General features: G+C 41.7%; 2 protein-coding genes across 2 annotated transcripts in view; both read left to right on the top strand.

Annotated features, from left to right (window-relative positions):
* LOC139335497 (protein-L-isoaspartate O-methyltransferase domain-containing protein 2-like) overlaps positions 1 to 15394 on the top strand; it is a 66762-nt gene that overhangs the window by 42439 nt on the left and 8929 nt on the right. The gene's annotated exons all lie outside the window — the stretch shown is intronic.
* Positions 1157 to 15394, top strand: part of plagl2 (pleiomorphic adenoma gene-like 2) — a 41712-nt gene continuing 27474 nt past the window's right edge. The window contains exon 1 of the mRNA XM_070969118.1: positions 1157 to 1397. The gene's annotated coding sequence lies outside the window, so the exon portion shown is untranslated. The remainder of the gene's footprint in view (positions 1398 to 15394) is intronic.

Genomic DNA, 15394 nt, shown 5'->3' with positions numbered 1-15394 from the left:
ATTTCACCCTGCGGGCTTGGTGGGGCTGGGAAGAGGTGGTGGGGGGTTAGGGTGATGAGGAAACGAGTTGATGTGCCCTGGAAGTAATTCTTTCACCCACCCTCCTCCTCCACCACCACCACAAAAAAAAAAAAAAAAAAAAAAAGCAAGGTGGGAGAAACGAGACCACCACGAGCCTTGAACACGTGGGAGCCGGTGGCATCCAGGGACCAGGACCATCCTGCGTGTTTTCTTCCTCCGTGTTCAAGCTTGCTGACGCTTTAAGAGAAAAATCTGACTTTGTAGAATGAATTGTTGAAGTAGGCCCATGTGCCTTCTGTTCTCTGATTAGACGGTTTGTTTTTTTTTGTTTTTTTTTTTTTTAACAATTTGAGGACTGACATTTTATTTTCGTTATTTTTACCATTTTAAACACATTTATCTTTAGTGTGGACATGACAAATGTTAACGTTTCCCAAATAAATAAAACCTGAAAATTCAGTGTGATAATAGACTGATGCTATGTGGCTGCATATATATTTTTTGACACTTTTCCGTTCTCTCAAAGTCTAAAGTTGGCATCGCGGTCATTATTACAATACACTGATTCCTGCTAGAAAGATTCTTTTCTTTTTATCAGTTTCTTTCAACATGTTCAATAAGAAACCATAAAAAATAAACAGAAAACTTTGATTTAATAACGAGAAAATTCATTGGGAATGTAGAAGCTGCTGTGTGCTGACTGAAAATAAATCCTCTCATTCCTGCTCCGTTTCAGAGGCAAAGGACCATAATAAAATAAACCAAGCCAATAAAACCAGAGCCATTCGATCCTGCCATTTTTGAAAATACTGTTCAATATTTAACAACTGCAATAAACTTAAACCAGCTGTCAGTGACACAGGAATATTTGTAATAGATAATGCCGTCTGAAAGTTTGACTACAGGCAGCAGAATGAAATTGACTGAAATATTAGACGTCGAATCATTTCATTAAATAACACTAAACAGAGTGTGGATGAGGAAGCTGCAGGTGGATGAAGTGAACCCTGCTCGTGGCTGGACGACAGGCTGGAGCTGCTCAAAGAAGTAAACTGTCCCTGGCTGAAAAAAAAAAAAAAAAAAAAAAAAAAAAAAAAAAAAAGTTTGTGAAAGTGGCCTGACGTCACACTCCCACAATGCTTACCGCCCCATGAATCCGCTGCAGCCTGAGGGGAGCCAGGCACACTCTCAGGCCCCGAATATAGAAAAATAATTGAAAAAATTCGGAAAAAAAGAATCAAAAAACCAATCGAGAGGAGAAAAGAGCGTGGAGCGGCGGCGTGGGCTCTCCCACGGCGGGTTTCTGGTCCGGTCCGGAATGGAAGGTTACCGGGGCTCCATGTGAAATTGACTAATGCGGTGCTGGAAACTTTTTGGTGGGTAAACTGCTCGTTTTTTTCACTAAGACCTCATAATGTGGCTGCACGTCCTCATGTGTGCATGTGTGCCTTTTAAACAACTTTACGGGCTTTATGTGAGCTGCGGGCTCGCGCTGCCTGACACATCGACGTGCGCCACACTTGAATTGTTCTGAATGTGTTGTTACTATCGCGCAATCCGACTTTGCATAATTTTGCCTGTTTTGCGGCAGCGTGGACGGATCTGGGTATTTAATTTTTAATTAGTCGATTGGCTCCTCTGTGTCGAGAAGCTGCTTTCGCTCGACAAACATGTTGCAGAAGCGAAGCTGTGAAGTTGTTAAACACGGCGCACTTTGTCCAGCGGCCCTCGCTGTTGACGTTTGATGTTCTTTGCAAGTTTTCGGCGATCTGGTGAGTTCGAAGCAATTTGGGGATATTTATCTGGTGTGGCATGCCGCTGCAGAGGGAGGCAGATAGAGGGAATGACCCGTGCTGAGTGTTATTGTGCGACAGCAGATAAAAGTTGCTGTAATGTGGAAGCTGTTTTCTGTGTGTGCATCACACTCTTCCGACATTCTTTAAATCAGGAGTTTTGTGTCTGATATTCAGGCGTCCCCTAAACCCTTGAAGCCATTGTTGCTGGCTGAATGTACATTTGGCCTCTCCACTGGGTTATCTGCATGGCTTATGTCATGTTTTTCGCTGATCGGAAGTTTTGTGTCTCTTGCTTGCATGTGAGTGTGTCTGTGTGTGTGAGAGAGGGAATGTGCCTTTCCTTAAAGCGGGTAAATAACAACCAAGACCCCACCAAAGGAGGGTGGGGGTCAGAATGTGGGGGTTCAGTTTATGCACTTGTTATTGATAGTTGCCTTGTCTGCAGGCTCCTTCTTTCTACGCTTTTATTGTCAATGAGGAGTGTGGAAATCAGCCACAAGTACTGCTGGAGTAACAAAAAGTGACTATTCTGCTGCGGAAAAAAACAAAACAAACAAACAAACAAAAAATACAGAAAGTGCACTAACAGGGACTGATAATGAGTTTCTGATGAGTTTGTTGCCATGTGCTGTTTGCGCATGCTTTCTCTGTACATCTCTGGGGTGTTGCTGTTCTTGTCCCTGCAGAAATATTCTATTATTTATTGCTGATGTTTGTTTTCTTGTTGACCATGGAGCTTGCACTCAAAATGCACTTGTTTCTATTTAGATGTTTTCATGACATCAGCTAGAGGCTAAGCTATCTCAAGCTAAGCTATAAGACATCATGTGGTCACACAGGAGTTCCACATGTTCCTATACCTCCACAGCCAACAGGGGACAGTTTCTGAGTGGATCCACTGGTTTGTAAAATGTCAAAAAACTGTGAAAAATACTCGTTTCAGATTCTTTTTCAAAGTTGAGGTCTTCACATGGCTAGTTTTGTCTACCCAACAGACCAAAAACCAAACATTATTGATTTACTATCACACAAGTCACAGAAAAACAAAGTCCTGAAAGCGGAGTGGCAGGGCTCAGGGACTGTCTGCAGTTTTGCTTGAAAAATGACTCAAACAGTTCATCAGTTTTCCAAATTGTTTCTGATTGATTTTCTGGTGATTGGCTAATCAATTTACTGATTGTTTGTGTCAGCTCAAGGTTCCACCTGCACTGGCCAGATAGGTTTCTCAATACCCTTCTGCAACAAGATGTCTAACGTCAGTTTTACTTGTCATTCAGTTAACAGTAATTTTCCGCGATAATTGTGTGAGAATCACATAATACATAGTTAGTAATTACATATCCACAATGTAAAGAAGTTCTATGCAAAGACATATTGATTTACTGTCATTATCTTGATGATTTGTGCAGAAAAAAGAAGCAGTCATTTACTTATTAGAGGTAAATTACGACCTCAAGGCAGCGTTTAATGTAAGGCTGCAGCACTTCAGTTCCACACTACCTCAAGAAGTTAAATGTCAAAGTTGCAGAGCAGTAAAGTGTGCTGAAGTGACTTTAGGTGGGTTTTTCCCTCCACCGCTGCAGCATGTCTGAGACAAGCATGTTCCATCAAGGCCTCCAGCTACATAATAAGGAAATGGAAGTGAGTTTGTCACAAGACAATTCCTTTGTTGCTGCGGGTTGTCGTACAAGTTGAGACCCATGTGCTGATGTTTGCTACTCTCTCACTACAACAGCCCTGTTAGCGATGGACCCGCTTCACGGGCTCTAGCAGATTAATATCCTCAAGAGATTTCTCAGACATGTGGAACATTAAGTGAGGTTGTTTGTATTGTGGTGCACCTGTTTTAAATGCAGTGACAGACAGTACATAGCTTGTGTAATTGGCATTAATAGTTATATTAAATATGAAGAGAGATGAATTTGTGAACGGTCACAAACGAAATTCATGCTGACACGTTTTCCAAAGTGGGTAAAAACAACATCAGACAAAATTCAGAAATGAAACAGGCATTAGACACGTTTAAGTAAATGTTGATTGCTCACTGTGATGGCCATAGAATAATGACACCATCTGCGTTTCGATTGGTTCCGATAAGCCTGCTGTCACCATGTGGTTCTGTTTGAATGACGGCTCGACTTACAGGACAAAGGATAGAAAATCAGTGGACAGAAAATATGTCCTGATTATCTCTGCTGTGCATTTTATTTCATTTTGTAAAGACATTAAATAACATGATACAAACTCACATGCTCACACTCACGTGCTAAAGACTTAAAGCAGCAGCAAACTGTGTTATTGACACATGTAAAATGATATCACTTCACCTTACCTCTTCAGTGAACATGCTTCCTGTCTCTTTTTTCTAAAGTGGTGTTGATCATTTCTTCTCAGAAATTTGGAATGAAATGTGGTGTGTCCCGTGCTGCATTTAGTTGTTCTGAGGGAAATGGGAAAGTGAACTGCGACAGCGGCACAGACAATAGTACCAGTTGGAAACAGTAGGGGACAGCTGAAAAGTTGTCTGTTTCCACTTTAAACAATTACTTAATAAACAGCTGACCAAAAAAAAGCTTCAAGCAAGTCCAGGAATTAGATTTTATAAAATTCTTTATCTGTTATGCTTTTATGTAGAGAATTAAAGTGTGTAAAATAAGTCTGTAGAGGTCGTCCCTCTTACCTCTAAATATTTTTTCACAGTCATAAACTCCTGATGATTGGTGTTGTTCTGGTGCTCAGGCACTCTTAGCTGCTCTCCGCTCTAAACTCTTTTCTGCTGGGTCCATTGAGCCAGCTTCTTCTCATTAACTTCCATGCATTGCCTTGCATTACTTCCATGCCCCTGTGGTCGGAGGCAGCACGTTTCATGTTTGCCTTTGTGATTGAGTGAATGTGTTTGCCTGTGAGAGCTTGCACACATGCCTGTTTGTGAGATGGTAGATGTGTGCGTGCATGTGTGTGTGTGTGTGTGTCTGAACTCATGACGTGAGCCTGTGTGTTTGCGAGAGAGAGCGAGGGAGCTGTTTTTGAGCCTGAAGGGAGGTCTTCTCCTCTGAAAATCCCCCACAATTCTTTGCACCTCTGCGGGCAGCAGCAGCGGTGGTAGTGGCAGCAGAGACGGTGGTGGCGGCAGCAACAGCAGGCTGATTTCCATGAGAAAAGAGCATCAGTTGGGTTAATGGGAGGGACAGCCCTCTGAGGGGACAAATGGTAGTTAATAACCAGGGAAGAATCGGAAAAGCTCTGATCCCTTTCTTTGTACTCCTTCACCTTCTAGAGGCAGGGATGGGATGTGGTGTGTGGGGGTGCAGAGGAGATGGGTGAGGGAACACGAGACACTGCGTTCGTGCTAGAATGGATGTTTTTCACTGAAGGGCTGCAATAAGATTGTACTATTTGTTATTTTCTCAGGACAGCAGGAGAAAAAAAAGCTCAGAGCCTGAGAACTGGAATGCAGTGTGAGACATCGCAGAAGAAGTGTGTGTGTGTGTGTATGTGTGTGTGTGTGCGCGCGCAAACATAAAGGATGAAGTTTGTGTATTTGCACTTTTTGCGTACTCACATGTACATGTGTTTACATGCATGTGTGTTCAGTGTCAGATGTTTGTTTATTTGTGATAGTTGAGGTTTCAGGCAGAAGCGGTCGGTCATTGGGGTCACTTTGAGAGAGGGGCGGCTGGAAAGGAGGAGAGAGATGCTCAATGGACTGTGTGTTGGTTATTCAGAGAGTGGAAGAGCGAAAGAGAAAAAAGTCAGGATTACAGAGGTAGACAGGAAGAAAGAGAAGATGAGAAATAGGGAGAAAGGAAGAAGCCAGCTCAGGTTTCTCCAGCTCTGCTGAGTGCTGATGATGTTTCAATAGTATTATCTGAGAAGTGTTTTGTCTTTCTCTAAATGTGTCTGTGTCCTGAGAACTGTCCAGCACTGAAGCTGCAGTTCGTGCTTTGTCAGATTACATTGGCAGTTTCAGTGAGGCTCTTGTAAAGCTGCTTGTTTCACATTGAGAAAAAATGTTAATATTCCCCAAAGAAGAAGTGACAAAAAGTTCTGTGTTTGTATCAGTACTGAAACTCAGGAATACCAAAAAGTGTACCCAGCCCTTCAACACCAAGTCCTTTTCCCTCATAACTGGGATGCTGGGTACAACCTATAAATATTAGAAAGTGGCAATTTGCGAGTGTAACACTGTTTACTGTTTTTTGTTTGTTTGTTTGTTTGTTTGTTTGTTTGTTTGTTTGTTTTTGCATTGCATTGCATTGCACCATTATCCCAATATTGCCAGCAGATTTGCTGTGTTCGTTATATTGGTCTGATAATAGCAGTAGCTTATGTTGGCTAATGTCAGTGAAGGCTGAAAACTTGTTGATTTTACAGTCAGTTTGGCAGTTCTGACAAATTTTTCTTTGTCAGTTAATGACCCCTCTCTACTTGTGTTACTAATACATTTTGAAATAAGTCATCAGGCCATACTTGAAAATATGGTAAGCAAAAGTTACCACATTGGGGTTTTCTTTAGTGTCTGAAATTATATTGAGGAAGATGGAAATAAATTAAAGGTGAAAGTTTTTGTTTCCTTCTTTTACATTAAAGTTGATCTACTCCACTGATTCATATAATGTACTTGTGAATATTGTGGCTCTTTCACATTCGATTAACATGGTTTTTATTTGGGATAAAGTCGACAAAAACATGCACTAACATTACTCTTTACTTTCTTTGTAGTAAACACAGCACTATACATTAACTACATTGAGTTGGCAGAGAGAAGAATGATGCTTTGCTGTGTAATAGACTGATTGAAAACAGACATACAAATGCGCAGTGCAGCGCGCACACACACACACACACACACACACACACACACACACACACACACACACATGCATACACCCGCATACACAGAGATATTTACAAGGCTAAGTACAAAAAGAAGTTTAATTTTTTTATGCATCGGCACAAAGTTAATAGTACAGGCACACATGCTCTCATTTACTCCCTCTCGCAGAGGCTTTTTGGACCAGCGTGCATTCTGACGGGCCCTGCAGTATGCCGGTCAGAAATAGTAAGAGGATGCTAGATGCTTGAACCACATACTGCCACTTTTCCTTGTGGATCTTTTTCTAGGAAGAGCGGGGCAGCTGTGGCTTTTCAGAACCTAGATCCATCCATCAACCAGCGCCCATGGTTTACACCACACAACACATACACTCTTTCCTCTCCCTCTTTCCCTCCCACCCCTCTTCCCTCCTTTCTCCATTTCCTTGTACCTTAATTTTTTCTGTTCTTCTCTCTGTCTTCACCCCCCTTTTTCTCACTCTCACACTCTGTCCATCCGTCCCTCTCTGTTTTGCCCCTCATCCTTCTCTCCCAGACTGAGTTTACAGCCCCCAGGCCACTTCCGCCAGCCTGTCTGCAACAGATTTATTAATAGGCTTTTCTCTCTCTGCAGTAAACACACCGTTGGTTTAGGGGGTCGTCTCTCTGACACTGATAGACTTGTACTTAACCTTAGGTGCTGACTGACTTCGGAAGAGAGGAAAGTGTGTTGGTTTCAAAGATAGATTAAATCATAGATGGACTGTTGGGAATAAACAAATATAGGAAACAGAAATGACTTAGGTGAAAGAGCCAACAAGGTTCGCAAAGTTTTTTTTCTTTTTTAAGGATTTTTCAGAGTTTGATGAGGTGAGAAACAGGATGCTGTGTCACTAAGGTCATTTGGTGGATTTAATTGTGTGTGTTGCAAGCGTGCAGTGTATATGTCAGCCTGCTAATCCACTGCAATACACCTCAGCGATTGCAACGAGACTGTCTCACCGCTCGGCCCATTTATTCATTCTGTTTTGGAGCTCTCCATCATTGCACACATCAACAGATGGAGTGGCCCGGTTGTCATGGAGTTGTGGAAGTTGAAAATCTTTGGTCCATGTTGGTTGTTTGGTCATGGCTCATTTCGGTCCCCTGTGATAACTGTGAAGATTTACCTCGCCTGATTTCAGGCGACGGGAAACAAAAGCAGGCTTCTCATTTCTAGCAGGCCACTGTTGACTTGTCTGCTGAAATGACAAACATTACTAGCAGCTGTAGCTAGCTAGCTAATTAAGCTAACATAGCTCCAGGAGTTGGTTGAAAACAATGTTTCTGGTTGATTTATCAATGTTAAACTAATTCAGCTAGTTTGTTTTAAAATGGGAACCCGTAAAAGCATCTTAAATAGTTACTCGATAGCTAGGTCTGTATAATTAGTATTATGCTAAAAGACTGAGGCTAAAGCCACGTGTCCCAGGCAAAAAGCCTGCATCCTCACCAGCTGATGGAGTAGAACTGAAAATAAAGAAACAACATTGTTGTCTTATTGCAGTGTAGAGCTATTAAGTCCTCATATCATGAATGATGAGGAATTTTCAGTGCTTCACTCACATACTTGGACAAGCAGACAGGAGTTAGATTTTCACTGTTAATGTAACGAAAGAGAAGGCTCTCAGGATGAGGATGACCATGCTCTTGACTAACGTAGTGCTTTCTCAGGTAACAGATAACTTTACTGTCCTGGAGCATCCTGGAGCGGACGACACAGAGGAAATAAACTTACACAGTAGAAATGTTGGCTGGCTTGGGCAGTAGCACTGGGTTAGTTTGCCTCTGTGGGAAGTAAACTAGTCAGCCAGACATGCAGCCAAACTTTTACAGCTTACATTAGAACAAAAAACGCGTTTAATCCTTCCTTACACTTTATTTTACACACTGTGTAAACTGGACTGCATGACCGGATGGATTCTGGTATATTAACAGAATCCAGAGTGTGTCTTTCATTTGATGGAAATTAACTTAGTGCTTTTGGTTTTTGTTTAGATTTTTTTTCACCTCATGGTGATTTCATTAAGCAGAATGTTGCGTGTAAAAATAGATTCAGGTAATGCTTTTTGAGAGGCAAAGGGAGAGAGCAAATATGGGTGAATAAAACCTTCCTGTCGGGCTTTAGCATGACACACAGGTCTCCCTCGACACACAGACTTACTCTAGTTAATTCAGCAATGGGCCGCTCCTGTGTCAGCCACAGTAATTCTTTATATTATAATGCTTATGTTCATAGATGCTTTAGGAATAATCATATTGTGCTATTGAAGAAGGCAAATCACGCTGCATATCAAAGCAAGTGATTTGTAGGCTACATACTCCATATGAAGATAACAGCAGATACAGGCGGCAATGATAGACAGGCAGCTAGCAATGATATTTCAAAGTGATCTTATCGATACCTTCATGTACATAAAAAGATAAGTAAAACAATTTTTGGAAGAAATAGCTAAATGAAAGACAATCAACATGTGAAGAAAAGTGCACTCCCTCTTAAAAAACGTGTTGCACGGTGTCTCTTTCTAACTCCATGCACAGTGGATGCAACACTTCATTCAAAAAGAGACTTTTAACTTGACTCTGTTGGCTAACGACTTGAGACTTGGAATCTAGCTCAAAGACATGAAGCTTGACTTGACTTACACACGCAGTAATCTGTGTTAAAACACAAAGTAACTTTTACTTTGAGTAGTTCATTGACCGAGGATTTTTACATTTTACTGGAGTTGGTTAGGCAAATGATGATTGTACATTTACCTGAGGAAAGGTTTTTATTGTTCTACCTGCCACTAATCGTGCTGAACGGAACGCTCAGGGAAAGCCAGGGAAGTGGCGTCAGAATTTTATTTTGTTTGAGCGCTGTGACTGCCGATGTCACCATCAGTTAATCTGTTGAATGCTTTCTAAATTAACTGTTAATTGTTTAGTCCAGAGCCCACAGGGATGTTCAGCTTCTTTGTTCCTCGATTCAATTGATTCAATTTCTACAAAGTTGAACAGCAGCAGATCCTCTCTTTGGCAGCGCTGAAACCAGCTAAATATTTGCCATTTTTGCATGAAAAATGACTTCAATGATTAATTAATTACCAAAACTGTTGATGATTTATTTCCTGTCAGTTGAGTAATTGGTTAATTGACTGATTGTATTTTTTGAGTATATTACGTCATTCATCTAATGTCATTTACAGCATTACTAATTCTACATATGCTTTTCAAGCTTAGAACCTTGTTTTAGGGTGATGTGATTGTCCTTTTTTCTCTTCTCCTATTATTGTTTTATGATTCAGTTAATGATCCGGGTGGTACGATGCTGCATACAGCTTGCCCTTGCAGTGATAAATAAAGCTGAATTGAATCCTTTAATTGAGTTTGAAAATGTATTTACATTTTAGTTTGAAAATGTATTTACATTTTAGTTTGAAAATGTATTTAGTCCCTTATGTGACATAAATGCGTGTAATTCATCATGTACCGTAGCAGCATTGCTATGAGCGAGCATTTCGAAGCGTACTGAGAACCAGTGAAACACACTGCCGGTGAGGAGTCGCTGTCACACAGAGACGACTCTGACTGATTCGAATAGCTCGTGGTCAGAGTGACTGTATGATGACTAAGTCAGCAACTGATGATTGTTTCCTTCATGAATGAATTATAGAAAAAGAGCCAAACACAGACATAATCTTGAATTCATATTATTATTATTATGTGTTCACATAGTAACTGCGACTGGAGCTGAGGTGGAAGTATTGTGGTACGCTGGTATCACATGCTGTATCGCCAAGGCATGCGCCAGCTCTAGACCGTCTCATGTGCACATGCATAGAAAGGACCGATGCATGCCAAAGTGTTGTTGAGATTCAGCACGTGACTCAGCACAGAGATATGAGTGTGTGTCTGTGTGTGTGAGTTTGTGTGTGTGTGTACAGTAATATTTGGAATATGGAGCTGGTCTGTCCAGCCCAGTGTAGAGATGCCGACTAGTGAGTCAGCGGATGGGATGAAACTTGATCCACACAGCGAGAGAGAGAGTGAGAGAGTAACTCCTGACTCACACTCTCACTCTCACACACACACACACACACACACACACACACACACACACACACACACACACACACACACATCCAGCTACAGCGCTGACAGATGATTGGGCTGCTCCTGATTCACACTCATGAGCAAGTAAGAAGGGAGAAAGGAAAAAGCGAGAGAAAGCAGAATGTAGTCACGTTGTCTGATGATACATCTCTTGTTCCTTCCTCTGAAGCGATTTTTAATAACGCCTCCACCACCCCGCCCTGCTCAGCAATCCCCTACTCACTAAATAATGCCAAGCAAAACGTCCCTCCCTGGTAGGCAAAAGACATTTCTCCATCGCTCATGTGAGCGTTCACCGTTCGAGACACAGCTGGAAAGATGGACAGTGAAAATTGGAGTTACTCATAATATATTAGAATGAATTGAAATAAATGAGTCCATTGATTTTTTGATTGATTGACTGGTTGGCTCCAGAGATTTGTCTTTGTGGGAAAAAATTGAAAAAAAAAAACCAAAAACTGAGAAAAAGAGGAGGCCAAGGAGCATCATCACTTACCTGAGTGTGTCCTCAAGATGAAATGTGGAGAACAACATAATTCACACTGAAGACTTGTTGGACTTCTGTAGGCCTCTACTTGCAAATAGAGAGAAAATAAATTAAAATATAAGCTAATGCACTTAAAGTGTCAAAAGTAAAAGTAGTCATTATAAAGTACGGCCTCTGTAAACAATTCTAAAATGCTTCATGGCAGATAAAAGCAGATGGAAGGACATTTTAAGCCTTTTTTGCCTCTGCCAAGAGGATTATAGTCTTGGTTTGTTTGTTGGTTTGTTTGTCCGCAGAATTACAGAAAAGCTGCTCTCAGATGCATCATGGGCCAAGAAAGAGCCCAATACAGAGTGCATCCGAGGCACTGGATGGATGCACAAATGATTTTTCACTTTTGTTTAACATTGCAAGATGCCTTGGTGGAATAAATACCAACCATTAATGGCCAGTAAATGGTGGTTCAATCCTCACAAAACATGTCCACTTGTAGAAAAACAGGTGTGACGATGGAAACATATACAGACATACCATGCAGCTAGTTTTATTCATACTCCCGTCCAAATGTGAATTGTCTGCAATAAACACTAGCTGAGATAATAAGAAGAAATGTTCCAGCTTTACACTCTCCAGCAACAGGTAGTAATGTTGCCTGTGAAGTTTATGCTTGCAGATTTGCATTCATACAAGAGTAGAGGCCGTGCAGGAGGTCTTTGCTAGTTCTTGATGTATTTGTCACTCAGAACTCCTTGTGAAGCATCTGTAACTGGTCTGTACGTTGAATGATGGGTAGTACAGTGTAACATAGCTGATTCCACAAGGTGAACAAATCCTCACAGTGTGCTATAAAATATTTAGGATTTATGAACAGTGTGTTCCCGTGAACAAAGAGTTTCAAACTGTACATAAACATGTAAATTAAAAAGGCGCTCTGTGGGCCTGATGGTTAAGACCTGTACAACATCACCATCCACAGCTCAGGGGACTATCCTGTCTCTCACTATATTTCCTGTCTGTGCTTCTCTAACTCAAAGTCCCCTCTTTTTTTCTGTTTCTTTTTCAGAGCTTTCAGCCACATCCTGTGGCCTTCATCTGCCAACAACGATTAAAAATACATAAATCTACCAACATTCACATGATAAATGCCTTATGTCTCATATTCAAATAAAATTAGAAAATGTTTCATATGATCGCATCTGTGTTATATAATATATATCATTCATTATCTGTTTATCAGTTGCAAATGTTGAATTACTGTTGTTGACAAATATATTAATGTCCTCATATCCATTTATACTCTTAGAGAGCATGTTTTTCTACTGATTCTAATTCTAAATAGGCTTACATTTTTGACCCAGTGACTCATTTTCTTACCTGATTGCAGGAAGGCTTTGCATGCATTACTTCAGTGATCGCCAGCCTAATTACCACCAGGATGTTCACACTCGTCTTCTATCCTTCATCACCCGTTCGCTTCCCTGCTTTTCTTCCCTGTCTGTCTTGTTTCTTAACATGCTTACTCTATTCCTCTGCCCTCCTGGCTCTCATTCTTAATGCTGTGTTTTGATCAGTTGCTGAGCCCCCTCGCTTCCTCCCATCGCTGTGCATTTCCCCTCTTTTCCTTAGCCATACTTCTCCTCATTATTCTCTCAAGTATAGTCCTCGGTGCCGCTCTCTTCTCAGAGCTTTGAATTTTTCCTGTTCTCCTCTGTTTTTCTTTCCTCCACAACCACTTACCAAATTAAACCCCTCACCCACTCAAATGCATTCCATCAGCTTCATAAACACACACGTGGTACCAAACATGTAATGGTACTCGGAGGGACTTCCTCCTCTCTCCACCTCTTTCCTCACATCTTTCCATCTCTTCTCCCCACCACCCCATCTCCTCTCCTCTCATCTCTCTCTCTGCCTCTCCCTCTATCTTCTGCTCAAAGTCTTGGTGAACAACAAGTTGGAAAAATGAAAGTAGGGTGACAACTGCGAGTCCCCTTTTTGCGTCCCCTCCAGGGCCAGTGTGAAGTTTTCAGTTTGATTGAAGGCCTCTTTTCTGTGGTGTGCGGTGTGAAAGCTGTCCTAATTGAATGATAAAGTGCTCCGAGATGGAGTCCAGTGAATAGGCAACAATGGCCAGCCTGTGTGTGGTAGAGGGATTTTGGTTCACATCCAGCCTCTGCCTCTCTACTCCGAGAGGGGGCCTATTATAACACTCTCTGCTGGACTCGGTCACGTGATGTTGCCTCGCTCCCTGCTACTCACCCCGCTCTCCTCTCCTGCCCTCCCCATTCGTCCCCCCTCCCCTCTCCCATCTCCCCCGGCCCAGTGTGGACTGGCCAATCTGGTCACATCATCGGCCTCCTCTTCACTCTGCTGGTTTGGTTGGATGGTCTCATTTTGTCAGTGAGTGATTTTCAGTAGCAGCTATCTGTGTGTGTGTGTGTGTGTGTGTGTGTGTGTGTGTGTGTGTGTGTGTGTGTGTGTGTGTGTGTGTGTGTGTGTGTGTGTGTGTGTGTGTGTGTGTGTGTGTGTGTGTGTGTGTGTTAGTGTGTGTGTCTATGTGTATCTGTCTGTCTGTACATATCTATGAAGTCAAAGCAAATCTCTGTTAGCCGATCCACTGTATCTAGAACACCAGCGTGACAAACAGACTGTAAGAAAATGGAGCTTTCTTAAGTTTCAAAAATGAAGAATCACCAGAGTCCAAGTCAAAGATCCCTAGTTTTGGCTTTTCCTCTTTGTGTGAACAGGAGTTATGAGCAGGTCAGTGTTTTCTGCCTGTTAAATTGTTTGGAGGGGTTAAATTTTGGGGGTCTGAAGAAGCTGAAGTATCTTATATTTCACAAGAAAAAAAGCAAAAATGAGAGAAAATTCAAAACAAAAAACATGATGGGATATTTACTTATTTATTTTAGTTTGTCCTTGTTTACTTGACTAGTGCACAAATGAAATGCAGACAAATACCAGCTGCACTGTCTGGAAAAATCTGCTGCACTGTTTTATCACGCACACACTGAGGGAGACGATAGCACAGAGGCAGAGATGAAGAGGGACAGAAGCACAAAGGATGCATTCTAAAGTTACTTTACGGTAGCTCTCAGACAGCTTACCTCTTTGTTTCTCTCTGTATTTGCTTACTTTTTCCAACAGCTCCAGTCCAGCAGCTAATAATAACAGGCTGTTATTTTATCTTCAGAAAGTTTGTAAGAATTAAAAATGAATCTGCCAGATTGATTTTCATGAACTCATTCAGTCGCTCATCTTTTTATTCAGCCCATTTAACTCGTATTTCTTCACACACACAGCAGCATCAAGTGTCTTCTCATCAACCAACATGCAGTTCAGCAGCCACAAACTTCATTTGGACTCCATTACTTTTCAGACATGAGAAACACGTGTCTGGCTTCATATCTTACCTAGCAGCACTTAATGTGCATCAGATAAGCTGTGGCCTGCCTCATTTACATCTCTAGTCTTAGAAAATCTCCCATCACAATAAATAAAGATGGTGATGCAAAATGTGTGTCCCTGGCGGTCATTTCCAGCAGATCTAGAAAATAGCCCCGATAATAGAAATATACTCTACTGTACATTTTTTCTTATTTAGTCCTTCCTCAATCTTCTTCTGACCTCTCAGACTTATCTTGAGGAGGCCTGACCCTAAGGTTGAGAACCATTGTATTAGAGACATGTTAACTTCATATAAGATGATCCCAGTGGGCTCAATGGGCTCAGTGTTTCAGCATAATCAAGTCCCCTTTTCCAGTTCTTCTGATGCTGCATATTTAGATGTTAATCCACAATTTAATGTTAAAACAGACCCGTTTGTTAAAGCTTAGCCAGGCCAGGTTTGAAGTTGTTCACCTGCTGCTGGTTGTTGGTGTGAGGATGTGAAGGTGATTGGTTGATCTCCCTTCATTCTCAGCTAGATGGCAGCATGGCCACCAAGAACCCGATCGGTACTTTTCTGATATTAACTGATACTAATGTGATATCTAGAACTGCTGTGATTTGCAGCGGAATATCGCTGCATGTGGAGGAGTTGAGTTGGGTCGGTTTTGTCCTGACCGGCAGGGGTATTAGTCGGCACAGAGGGGCTGAAGATGGGTGTGCACAAGGAGCTGTGGTATGGATGCTGGCA

Source organism: Chaetodon trifascialis, chromosome 8 (genome assembly GCF_039877785.1).
Source record: "Chaetodon trifascialis isolate fChaTrf1 chromosome 8, fChaTrf1.hap1, whole genome shotgun sequence".
Lineage (NCBI taxonomy): Eukaryota > Metazoa > Chordata > Actinopteri > Chaetodontiformes > Chaetodontidae > Chaetodon > Chaetodon trifascialis.
The sequence above is the reverse complement of the archived record's forward strand: the minus strand, read 5'-3'. Positions and strand labels throughout refer to the sequence as shown.